Source organism: Ovis aries, chromosome 2 (assembly GCF_016772045.2).
Source record: "Ovis aries strain OAR_USU_Benz2616 breed Rambouillet chromosome 2, ARS-UI_Ramb_v3.0, whole genome shotgun sequence".
Lineage (NCBI taxonomy): Eukaryota > Metazoa > Chordata > Mammalia > Artiodactyla > Bovidae > Ovis > Ovis aries.
The window spans coordinates 199,528,110-199,538,532 of NC_056055.1; the positions used below are offsets into that span (position 1 = coordinate 199,528,110).

A 10,423-nucleotide genomic window follows, 5' to 3' on the forward strand; every position below is an offset into this window, starting at 1 on the left:
GGCATCCATATGGAGGAACACAATTTTGGACCAAGTCAGGGCCATACTGTCCTGCTGCCCCACCCCACCATGAGATTCTCCCTGTTTACCAACTTTGGAGAGTCGGGGTGTTAAGTAAGAAAGGCAGGAGGTTATAAACCATAACCCAGACAAGAGGGATAGTGAGAGACAGCAAGCAGGAGATGACAGAGCACAAGGAAGCCCCACAAAAGGTCAACTGTCAAGGCCAAGAGACCCAAAGGAACACACACAACAGGGACCCAGCACTTTGCCCTCTTCTCCAGATTTGCAACCATCACTCTAATGATGAAGGACTGGGAATCATAAGTCAATTCTCATGCACGGGAATGCACTTTGTTGAGTCTGTCTGTCTGTCATACACATAGACACAGACACACAATCTACTGCCATCACTTTGGGAGAAGCAGAGGAGATATTACGGGCATGCAGATCCTGAGACTTGAGAAGCTGGAACGACGGGGTGCTGGCGCCAGTGGATGCAGAAGATACCACACATCAGGGAGCACTTGAGCTGAGTTTGAAACCAGGCAGGTGGTGATGCAGTGAGAGCACCCTGGCATCAGACGAGAAGGTCAACTGGCCTCTGAGGCTGGTTATCATAAGCCAGTAGCCCTGTGAGTGTGGACAGCAGATAGCTCTCAGAGAAACTATTTTCATCGTACAGTCTCAAATCAAGAACCCCAAAAGAGCATTTTCTGCACCACATACTTAAGTCCTTACAGGTGTGATGATCTACTCAACCCCGTGTTGCCTAGGCAAAGGCACGTCTTCAAAGTCTAACCAAGACCATAAGTTCCAGAAGAGCAGAGATGGTCACCATTGTGTCCCTAGCTCCGAGCACAGCGTAGGCTCTCAATAAGTCTCTGTTCATTGAGTGTAGAGAAAGGAAAGTTATTGCATTTATTATAGATTAGTTTCAAAATAACACATTCCTTTGTTCTGCCTCTTCTCTGCTTTCACAGTGTGCGTTAACCAATAAGATCACTGGAGGGTCTCACAGAAGAACTCCATGGGTAAAAATTTGGCATCATGGCAACCGCTGTCACGTCACACATGCTTTCTCTCAAAAGAATTCAGTAACACCTACGTGAAGGAGGGAGGCAGACATATACACATGAGCCAGCCCACCCACCCGATGACCTCACACCCCAGGGTGAGGCAGAGAAGAGAAGGCAGCGTCCCTCCTCAGCTCCCTCAGTCAGTCTCAGCCCAGTGAGCTCGTCCCAGGGTGCACATCTCAGACCTGAGTGGGACTCTGGTGTTTAAGGAAACATTTTTCACACAAGTCAGCCCCTACACACACGCCAACTGCCTGTCTGGTGTTCAAACAAAGTGCAATGTGTTCCAACTCTGCAGGCAAAACAGGCTGTGTTGGCCTCAATGACAGAGCATGGGCCTCCAATGTGGGGCTTTCCAAAGAGACTCTCAAAGTTAATTTTTGACTCAATGTGACTTCTGCCTCATATACACATTTACAAATCTAGCCACTTGGTAAGCCCACCACCCACAGCAAGAGTAGGCTGAATAAGGAGTACCTTCCAAAGGAGAGGACTAGCCCATCTTCTTCCAAAGTGGTCTACAAAAGAAGTGGTGGTAATGTAGAAAATACTATTTCTGGCATGGATTACAATTCAGTACATGTTCTTCCAACCATCTTTCTGGTTTTTCTAAAATGAACCAAAATAATATCTGCATGGTGACTATTCTACAGCAAGACTGCTTGGAATTTTTCTGCATTTCTTCTAATTGATTTCAGCACATGCTACTTCAAGACCTCTATTAAATATATTAAACATATTTAACTTTAGCTAAAATAAATCTGGCTAATTAAATGATATAATGAACAGCTCATTAGCAGAGCACTGGTAAATATTTCTCTACTCCAACTAAGCAAGGCTTATTATACACTTGAGCACTATGTGATCTTATCATACCACAATTACCAGCCTTATATGCTAAGCCTAAGCATAAAAAATCTGTAATTGAACAAATAATGGAATTGGACCTGTCCATTTCTAAGCTTTTGGTGACTGGTTCACATGATCTTTTAATGGCCAATTTAAACTAACTGTAAGTTTTCACAAACAAGACAATTCCAACACTTTTAATGATCTGTTTTATCAGACTTTCTGAGTAAACAAGCTTAGAAAGCTTTCATCTCTTGTTAGAAAGATACATATCTCAACCACAGCCACTTTAAGAGATTAAATGTTCATATCTTTGGGAGCATAAAATCTTTTCTAAAACATATTTTAGATTTCTTTATGCCATTTATTTTAGGATCACTTTAAAGCAATCCAATCACCTTAAGGAATAAAGAATCATAGAATAAGATGGAGGCTGCAGCTGAAGGGTACATTTGAACGAGCTACTCATATCTTAACATCCTTTATTCCTGTAATTCTTCTGGGAAATTGTCATAAGAAAACAATCAGAGATGAGCACAAAGATTTATGTTCAAGATATTTATTGGGGTGCTATTTATTATAAAAAATAATTGGAATCTTAATAATCTTAGTGTAATAAAATATGGCACACATCCAAATAGTAGAATATTATATGCCTGTCAAAAATAACATTTCAATATGTATGGCTGAGTCCCCTCGCTGTTCACCTGAAACTGTCACAACACTGTTAACTGGCTATACCCCAAAACAAAAAGTTTTTAAAAATTATATTTCAAAGAATTTTTAAAGACATAAAGAAATATTTGTTATATAAGATTGCTGCTGCTGCTGCTGTGGAGAAAAAAGTAAACAAAACCATATCCAAGGCCTAGCAAACATCATACACGCAAAAATAATTTTGTCACACCAAGTAACACATACAATGAGCTAGCAAGCAAACCTGTATTTTAAAGCACATATACACAAATAAGCATAAATAAAACAGAAAAATATCAAGAAGCCAATAGTATTTCTCTTGGTGATTTACAAATGAATTATTTTCTCCTTTTTTCTTTTTCTCATGTGTATACTCAAATTTACAGTCATGACTGATACAGTTGGGAGAAAAAGGAAACATTTTAAAAACTAAACATGAAAACAGATGTCTAAATGAAATTACAAGTCAGAAAGAGAAAAACAAATATCATATATTAATGCATATATGTAGAATCTAGAAAATGGTACAGATGATCTTATTTGCAAAGCAGAAACAGAGACACAGACATAGAGAAGAAATATACGGATAAGAGGGAAAACAGGGGATGGGAGGAAGTGGGAGACTGGGATTGACATATATACACTATTGATACTATACACAAAATAGATAACTAATGAGAGCATACTGTATGGTACAAGGAACTCTACGCACTGCGGAGACCTGAATGGAAATGAAGTTCAAAAGGGAAGGGATATTCATTTTGCTGTACAGCAGAAACTAACACAACATTGTGAAGCAGCTATTCTAAAATTAAAATCTGGTGGGTTTTTTTTGTAATAAATGAAATTACTTTTTAAATGAAATTTTTGAAGAGTAACTAGAACACAGAAGCCCACTGACACCGACAGGTATAGAAGCAAAGTCTCAGACCAGAGATAAGGGCCGCTTCTCCCCAGATGGGTGCTCCAAGTTAGGCCATGCCAGAATTCAGGGACTGGAAGAACCAACTAGATAGCCAGTGGGAATTTGTTGCGTGACACAGGGAGCTCGACCCAGTGCTCTGTGACAACCTAGAGGGGTGGGACCGGGTGGGAGGTGGGAGGGGACATATGTATACCTGTGGGCTGATTCATGTTGATGTACGGCAGAAACCAACACAATATTGTAAAGCAACAATCCTCCAATAAAGTAATAATTTTTTAAAAAAGCAAGTTGATATGTTATCATTAGTTTTATATCAGAGCTTTCAAGGTTGAGGTAATATATTAAATCTAAGCAAATCAAGGTAGCTTATTTCACCCTGTTTACTGAAAACCACTAAGAAGTAAGTTTGGTGTTGTTCAGTCACTGAGTCATGTCTGATTCTTTGAGACCTCATCGACTATAGCAGGCCAGGCTCCTCTGTCCTCTGCTATCTCCTGGAGTTTGCTCAAGCTCATGTCCATGGAGTCACTGAAGCTATCCAACCATCTCATCCTCTGCCTCTCTCTCCTGCTTTTGACTTCAATCTTTCCCAATATCAGGGTCTTTTCCAATGAGTTGGCTCTTCACACCAAGTAGCCAGAGTATTGGAGCTTCAGCAACAGTCCTTCCAAAGAATATTCAAGGTTGAAGTAAATAGCCAGCTCCAATTTTTCAACTGAAGCTTTTTCTCATTTTTGAGAAAGAAAAAGCCATTCTGATTGGCATTGGTTGGACTATAGAAACCCCAGTTTGGGGCAACATGAGGGTCTCTTGGTGCAGGGGTTAAACCAGTACCTCAGTTTAACACTTGAAATGGGGAAGTGTAAGGCAGTGAATCTATAGTTTCCAATTTAATCCATGCCTAAACCCACTGATTAGAGGACATCTCCCCAGATAATTTTGATGGCCTCAAATGGTTTCAATTAAGTGAAACAAAACATTTCTATGTATTTTTAATGAAGAAGAAACACATTCTTGGTTGACCAAGTATATGGAAAAAAATATCTGGTACTTTAAAAGATACATATTAAGCCCTGTGACTAAGTAGCCATTTAATTAAAGTATTAATAAATGTCTCAACATAACGCCTACTGGCAAAGGGGGTATACAGTTTTAGACATCTACCAGCAGTTAGGTCTTTGGCCCTAATTTTGTAGCAACAAACAGAGATCCTAACAGCCAAGACATATTGGAGGTCTTTAAAAGCTTTAAGCTTTTGTGTCAGGATTTGCGAGGCTGCTTCCTCTGCATTCTCGTCTCAATTTGTATTCAAGTTCTCAACCTTGATTAATAGCAGCACCTGTCAGTTCTCTGTCAAGCAGCTAGGACGCAGAGGAAAAAACACAGAGAGTCATGCAGACCTGTATTCAAGGATTTGCTCTGCCCCTTGCCACCTCTGAAACTTCACCTCTGGGTACCTGTTGTCTTATTTGTAAAACCAAAAGGAGATCACCCAGCTCTTCTGGCTATAACTCATGTGAAGGTACAGAGAACAAAGCCATCATTCAAAATAAAGTGTGTCTGGTACGGTTTTCAAAAATTATTGTCTTGATCTCTAAGTAATCTACAAGAATGGTACTTCTACTCAACAGAGAAGATAAGCTGATGCTTTGCCCTAAACGTCTCTCAGCTGGAGAGAACCACAATATTTCCTTGGCTTATCCTGTAAGTGATCCAACAAATTTCTTTGGCATACCCAAAGTGTGAACTATTCAACACCCTCCAAAGATCAGTGTCACTGCAGGGAAAATCTGGAAGCTTTTTCGGTCTGTCATGCCTCCCTCCATTCTAGGAACTTGTCCCCCCAAAATCCCTGTGATTCCAATGAAATTATTCAGAAAACACTTCCCTCAGCTGTCCTCATCACCAAGGCAGGCACATGACCCAGGTCAACCAGTCAGAGTTCTTTCTCAGAAATTGATTTGGATCCTGAGAGGACAGCAAGGGTGATTTCTCTCCAAGACAGTGAGTAAAGGCATGTTTCACTGTCTTCCTCTTGCCCTTCTCTAACTGGAAGAGAGTAGCATTTTCATTCAACACAACATCAATCCACACAAAACTACCTTTTCTCACCTTTTTCTGCCATCACAAGCATGAGCTTCCTATCTTACTACCCTGAAATAGCACGAAACCTAAGGCAGCAGTGGTTGGTGTAAGCAAGTACATTGACAAAAAAACAACCAACCAAAATATTACTCTTTTAACAACAACAAAAAAAGACACAACCACCATCACAAATTAAAAGGCAGAACTGGCTGATTCGAAGCAGAATCACCAGCAGATGGGAGGCACCTAAGATAAAGGAGTTATGACTATTTTCTCATCACTGTTTGCCAAGTGAGCCTGGCTTTGCTGTTGAATAGAGACCATTTCATTTCCTTTCCACCTTTTTTTCATGTCCCAATTATCTTCCACATTACTCGGTTATCTAGATAATCACAATTACCTATTTCCTGACTGATTCATACACTTTTCAGTTAAAACCCATAGAGAAGCAAAACAAACAAAGGAAAATTCAGGGCATCAGATATAAGTTCCACCAAGACTTCATTCAAAGGCTCTGAAATCAATCAGAAACTCAGATTTTTGCTAAGTTTGAATGGCTCCCCAGATGGATTTCAATAGGGGAACACGTTAGTGTTCTTTAACATAGAAAAACGTTAGTGTCACCCCAACCTACCAAAATTCAAGTGATTCAATCAGAGAAGGACCGATACTTGCTTGAATGACATAACAGACTCTCCTACAGAGAAGCAGCAAAAATTGCATATTCAACTCTGTAGTTCAAAGATACTGGAAATTGTTGTGTAAAACAACTGAGAAATTAAGCAACAGGAAAATAGCCAGATAACAAGTCCAGAAGAGCCTATTTTGCACTTTGGGACAGAGCAATAATGGTTCTGAGTCACCTACCTGCTCTTCCTCAAGAAGTACCCTTAAGATTTTCATCTTTGAGGTAATACACATATGACAGGGTTATTTAACAACTATGGGGTACAGCTTTCTCATCTGTTAAATGAGTGGGTTGGAGGGCTTGTTTTGGGGGGAGTTTGTTTTTGTTTTAGCTGATTTCCAGATCTAAAAAGTCTACAGTTCAGTTGAGAACACACCTCCCACAGAGTTTCCAGAAAAACATTTGAGTAATTGGCCCCAAAGGAAACAATATTTAGCAACAGAGCCCCAAAGCCCTCCACTCCATGACTAAAATATTTTCCCTGTTTCCTATGGATGGATAAAATAAGATTGGCAATAGCATGAAGGCTGAGGTTATAAGTAAGAAAATGTATAGGCAGAGTTAAAATACTGGAACAAATAGGAAAGAATTTCCTGATCTTGAGATCAAAAAACCAGAACAGCATGGATTCTTATTTGCTTGGGACGTCCTGTAATACTGAGGCCTGAGATTATTCTATGAGAAGCTCTGGACCTGGCATGACCCACCACCCCACCCCCCCGCCCCGAGTTGTCCCATCTCGGTATCAGGGGCTAGCACTTTATACTCCATATTAAACAGTCATTATAAGCAGACTACTTCCAGGGAGGATGTGATTTTGACAAAGCAAGTCTCTTGGGCTGAATATATTTTTCAGAGAGGAACACACTGGAGAGACTTCAGTCATGAATGGAGCCAAAATTCAGCCTCTGTACAAGCCTACCATACTGAATCCCAGAGACAAGAGTTCGGGGTGAATTAGAAACACTAGTGTCACCTGGGAAGCCCAGAAAAGAACAGCTTTATAGCTCTGCCAGGCAAAGGGAGGCCACAGCAGGCTAAGGCCCTAAGAATGCATGCCCCGCCCCCTGGCCCCCTTTCTTGAACTCAGCTATACCATGCCCCTTCACTCTGCACACATGGTACAGGGCATGCGAGAGCCAAAATGGACTGTTTTCCTGTATTTTCCCATCTCTCCACCTTTGCTTAAGCTGATCACTCTACTTTGAGAACTTGGCTTTTAACTGCTCCCAAGCCAACACCCACAGTTTAATAGCCAGCTGGGACCCATTCCACAGTACACTCCTGCCTCCCACAGATCTCTCTCACATATTGAAGGAAACTTGCACTTCTGAAGCTTAAAACAGAACTGATGAGAAGCTAAACATTTGATGTCCAAAGGACAGAGGGGGAAAGAAAGTTTCCTGAAGGCCCTTCAGACTCCCCAGCATAGGGGGACCCACAGATTCACTTTTCTAAAATGTACAGTTCCCTGGCATCAAGCACATCTACACTGTTGCACAATCACCACCATCATCCACCTCTACAACATAACATTTTTGCTGAAACTAATTTGACAGGATTTCTGTCTCTTTCATCCAACAAAATCCTGACAAAGAAATGCATAGTACAGACTGTGAGATACAAGAAATCCATAAAGGATATGAGTTATGTTTTTAAAACAGTGAATAAAACAAAATTTTCTGGCACTGTGAAAGCAGAGGAGACCTTGATTACTCTTGAGAATAATCACAGTCTGGAAAGACCAGAAGATAATTAACCAAATAGATCATATAGTTTAAATCACTTAAAAAAAAAAAAGGATTGTTTTTCTATTTGTAATAGAAGAAAGCATAAACACAAAAAGGAAGCTTGCATTTCATCTCCCAAGGGAAGACATTCTGCAGAGGAAATCAGAATCAGGCCAAAGAGACAAATATCCTAAGGCAGGGGACAGCCTTAGAGAATATGCAGAAAAGGAAGGAAAGAGTGAAAGCTTGGCACAAAAGATTCCTTTTATTTTAACAAACTTTAGAAAGCTGTCCGCCTTATTTATCCTACACAAATAATTTTATTAAAAGTGTAACAGAGGAATATTTCTGGAGCACTTTTCTTCATATCAGCAGAAAAGTCTGCTATATAAATTACTTTGAAATCAATCTAGAAAACTTAAGTGAAAGTATATAATATTTTTTAATGTCAAAAGGAAAGAATCTTTTTTGGTGGGGGGCAGGCCTTAGTTCCCTCGCAGCTTTTATTTCTTCTCCTTTGCCATAAATTTAAATTTCAATAACACTATATTCCCACTTTTCCTGGCGATAAAACTTTCTGTCATTAACAAGCCTAAATATTTGATTATAAATCCTACAGGGTTATCATCTAACAAAGAGTTAGATTAACCACTATTATTCCCTCAATAACATATTTGCTAGCCTAGAAAATGGATTCTCTATATAATAAGATTTTCTTATTTCTCTGCCATCTTCTCCATTCAAAGAATTGTCAGTGTATAGTTTGAGACAAGGAACACACTTTAGAGAGAGAAATATGATCAAGAGTTGTCATGGGTGGACATTAGCAATTTGCTCAGTGGCCAAACTTGACTGCAAATACCCTTCATCTTGGCAGGAAGCTCCACAGCCAGAAAACAGATGCTTCAATTAGGTGTCGTGTCAGACTGAATATATTTCATGGGTGGGGAGTGGGGTTGGGTTGGGGGCAAGGATTACCAGCACAGCTCTCAGCTAAAGCATTTCAGCTGGCCCACAGCAATCAGCCTTAGAAATTTACCTGTTAGTATCAGTTCAGTTCAGTTCAGTTGCTCAGTCATATCTGACTCTGCGACTCCATGAATCGCAGCACGCCAGGCCTCCCTGTCCATCACCAACTCCCAGAGTTCACTCAGATTCACGTCCATCGAGTCAGCGATGCCATCCAGCCATCTCATCCTCTGTCGTCCGCTTCTCCTCCTGCCCCCAATCCCTCCCAGCATCAGAGTCTTTTCCAATGAGTCAACTTACCAACACTAAAATCTCTTGAGACAGTTAACAGCCTTTATTAAATGGACACTCAGGAGCCCATTTTATTTTGCCTAGCAGGTGGGCTTACAATAGATCATTTACTTTGAGACATATTATGTGGTATGAAAGTTATTTTTACAAAAACAATTGGGAGAACGTATTCTCCTAATTTACATGTAACTTGAGTTACTGTAAAACATATCTGCTAGATAAGGAAACATTTTTTAGCAGAAGAGCTTGGTTATTCTTTGACTAGCAGGCCTGACCACAAACGCCCACTATAGCCCTACTACAGAGGAAAGTCACTCTTCCCGCAGAAAGCATAACTCAGATTGCCTCAGCCTCTCATCTCTTCCAGGGAAACTTTCGCTAAGGATATGAAGCGGCCAAGTGAGGGCCTCGGATAAATGCATTTATCTTCACCACCCTCGTTGTCAGTTTTCTCTCATTTTGAAGGACATGTTATAATATGTCTCTTTTCACCAGAGATAACTTGAAAAAGTCAGAGATACAATCGTGCCCGACTCTTTGCGACCCCATGGACTGTAGCCTGCCACACTCCTCCGTCCATGGGATTTTCCAGGCAAGAGTACTGGAGTGGGTTGCCATTTCCTTCTTCAAGAGATATAATATAGGAAGAAAAAGTTTTATCAGTTCAACCAACTGGTAAGGACTAAAAGAGCAAGACAAGGGATTCCCAGGTGGCTCAGAGATAAAGAATCTGCCTGCAATGCAGGAGATGCAAGTTCAAACCTTGGCTCGGGAAGATCCCCTGGAGAAGGGAATGGCAACCCACTCCAGTATTCTTGCCTGGGCAATCCCATGGACAGAGGAGCCTGGCAGGTTACAGTCTAAAGGGTCACAAAGAGGAGGACACAACTGAGCAACTAAACAGCAACAGCAGCAGCAGCAAAAGGAAAGAAGGGCGCAAAGAGGCAACCGGGCACAGCAGAAAGTTCTTACTTGGAAGGACGGCAGTGCCGGGGTCTAGTCACACTCTGTCACCTCTAGGGTAAGACTACTTCTCACATGTCAGAATCGTGCTTTTACCATCTGTAAAGTCCTTTCGGAGGCCGCCAATAGCCCTACCATAGAGACCTAC

General features: G+C 40.9%; 1 protein-coding gene across 7 annotated transcripts in view; it reads right to left on the bottom strand.

Annotated features, from left to right (window-relative positions):
• Positions 1-10,423, bottom strand: part of ANKRD44 (ankyrin repeat domain 44) — a 313,666-nt gene that overhangs the window by 215,725 nt on the left and 87,518 nt on the right. The window lies entirely within an intron of this gene.